Here is a 3,033-nt window from a genome sequence, read left to right as displayed (position 1 = left end):
CCCAACACTCGCGAGTTTGAAGCTCGTCACAGTCATCCCTTCCCAGATCCTATTCGGAATACCACAGACAATGTTTATACTTTCCGGATCTCAGGAATGGCCACCAATAATTCTAGCCTATACCACGAAGGTTCTAATCTTAGATTAGAAACCCAAGAGATATGCACTCAAGCTATTGCAGATAGAAGGGAGGTGGTTGTCAGGCACGCGTTCATAGGTGAGAATGGTGATGAGTGTCATATAATCATCACATTCATCATGTTCTTGTGTGTGAATGAATATCTTAGAGAAGAAATAGGCTTGAGTTGAATAGAAAAACAATAGTACTTTGCATTAATTCATGAGAAACAGCAGAGCTCCACACCTTAATCTATGGGGTGTAGAAACTCCACCATTGAAAATACATAAGAACAAAAGGTCTAGGCATGGCCGAATGGCCTGCCCCCAAAAGCGAACATACAAGTTCCAAAGATGAAAAAGTATTCCAAGATGTATGAAAATACAATAGCAAAAGGTCCTATTTATAGAAAACTAGTAGCCTAGGGTTTACAAAAATGAGTAAATGATGCAGAATCCACTTCTGGGCCCACTTGGTGTGTGCTTGGGCTGAGCATTGAAGCTTTCACATGTAGAGACGTTTCTTGGAGTTAAACGCCACCTTTTGTACCAATTTGGGCGTTTAACTCCAACTTTTATGCCAATTCTGGCGTTTTGACGCCAGAACTTTTATGCTGACGTGGAACACCGGTGTGGGCCATCAAATCTTGGGCAAAATATGGACTATTATATATTTCTGGAAATCCCAGGATGTCTACTTTCCAACGCAATTGAGAGCGCTAATTAAGCTTCTGTAGCTCCAGAAAATTCACTTTGAGTGCAGGAAGGTTAGAATCCAACAGCATCTGTAGTCTATTTTCAGCCTCTAAATTAGATTTTTGCTCAGGTCCCTCAATTTCAGCCAGATAATACCTGAAATCACAGAAAAATACAAAAACTCATAGTAAAGTCCAGAAATGTGATTTTTATTTAAAAACTAATTAAAATATAATAAAAAGTAACTAACATATACTAAAAACTACCTAAAAATAATGCCAAAAGCATATAAATTATCCGCTCATCAAGAAACAACAAAGCATCTCCAAACGCTTGTCTGAAATTCCCACCAGTGAATTACATAAGTAACTTTATTTTGTTTTATGTTTTATTTATCTTTTAATTATCAAAACCTCATAACCAATTGAATCCGCCTGACTGAGATTTACAAGATGACCATAGCTTGCTTCAAGCCGACAATCTCCATGGGATCGACCCTTACTCACGTAAGGTATTACTTGGACAACCCAGTGCACTTGCTGGTTAGTTGTGCGGAGTTGTGAAAAGTGTGAATCACAATTTCCGTGCACCAGAGCTCCACCTACCCCCACCTTCTTCTACCCTACTTTGCTCGAGGACGAGCAAAACTCTTAAGTTTGGTGTTGCAAAAGCTTTGCTTTTTGATTTCTACCACTCCTAAGTATGGAAGAAGAGGATGGAGCAAACTATGAAGCATGGACAAGAGCCTGTGCAGTCGCCTCAACAAAGACAAAGGAGTGACATCGAAGAGATCAAGCACTGCATTGGATCCTCAATGAGGAGCACTAGCCACCATCATTCAAGTGGATTCGTTCTCTTTACACCCTTTCCTGTTATTTTTTTGTTTTTTGTCTGTTTATTTATCTGTTCTCTAGTTCTAATTGTATGATCATTTGCATTGATGTCTTAAAGTTGTAAAATGTTCTATATATCTCTCACCTTGCTTAAATAATTTTTTTATTGAAAAGAATTGAGAGATGAATCAATTTCAAGTTTAAAATAAGATTAGTTTAGTTATGTTGATGTGGTGTCATTTTCTTTTGTTTTCTGAATGTATGAAATAAACAGTGCATGTTTGAAGTTGAAATTTTAGAATGTTGGCTCTTGAAAGAATAAGGAAAAAGGAAAAATATTATTGATAATCTGAAATATCTGAAAATTGATTCTTGAAGCAAGAAAAAGCTTGTTGCAAAAGAAAAAAATTATTATGTATGCGAAAAAGAAAGAAAAAATGGCGAAAAGAAAAAAAAAAGCAGAAAAATTCATTACTGCCCAAAAATACAGGAAAAGGAGGGCAGATTCAAGAAGCCAGTAACCCTTTAAACTAAAAGGCAAGGGTAGAAGGACCCAAGGCTTTGAGCACTAATGGATAGGAGGGTCCAAAGAAATAAAATCCTGGCCTAAGCGGCTAAACCAAGCTGTCCCTAACCATGTGCTTGTGGCGTGAAAGTGTCAAGTGAAAAGCTTGAGAATGAGCGGTTAAAGTCGTGGTCCAAAGCAAAAAGAGTGTGCTTAAGAACTCTGGACACCACTATTTGGGGACTCTAGCAAAGCTGAGTCACAATCTGAAAAGGTTCACCCAGGTAAAGTGTCTGTGGCATTATTGTATCCAGTGGTAATACTGGAAAACAAGGTGCTTAAGGTCACGGCCAAGACTCTGAAAGCTGTGTTCAAGAATCAAAATAAGCTTAATTAAGAGAATCACTAATATTATCTGGATTCTAAGTTCCTAAAGATGCCAACCATTCTAAGTTTCAATGGATAGTGAGATGCCAAAACTATTCAGAAGAAAAGAGCTACCAAGTCCCGCTCATCTAATTGTAAATAAGCTTCAATTGAAACTTAGAGATTTATTGTATCTTAATTTTCTTTTTAACCTACTATGTTTTTAGTTGCTTGGGGATAAGCAACGGTTTAAGTTTGGTGTTGTGATGTGCGGATATTTTATAGGCTTTTTGACATCACTTTCATATAATTTTTAGTAGTTTTTATTTAGTTTTTATTGAGTTTTTATAGGTTTTAGTGTTAAATTCAAATTTTTTGATTTTACTATGAGTTTTTGAGTTTTTGGACAATTTTAGGTATTTTCTGGCTGAAATTGAGGAGTTGGAGCAGAAGTCTGATTCAGAGACAGAGAAAGCACTGCAGATGCTGTCTGGATCTAACCTGCCTGCATTCAGA

The sequence above is a fragment of the Arachis ipaensis genome, chromosome B07 (assembly GCF_000816755.2).
Source record: "Arachis ipaensis cultivar K30076 chromosome B07, Araip1.1, whole genome shotgun sequence".
In the NCBI taxonomy this organism is placed as follows: domain Eukaryota; kingdom Viridiplantae; phylum Streptophyta; class Magnoliopsida; order Fabales; family Fabaceae; genus Arachis; species Arachis ipaensis.
Note: the sequence above shows the minus strand (reverse complement) of the source record.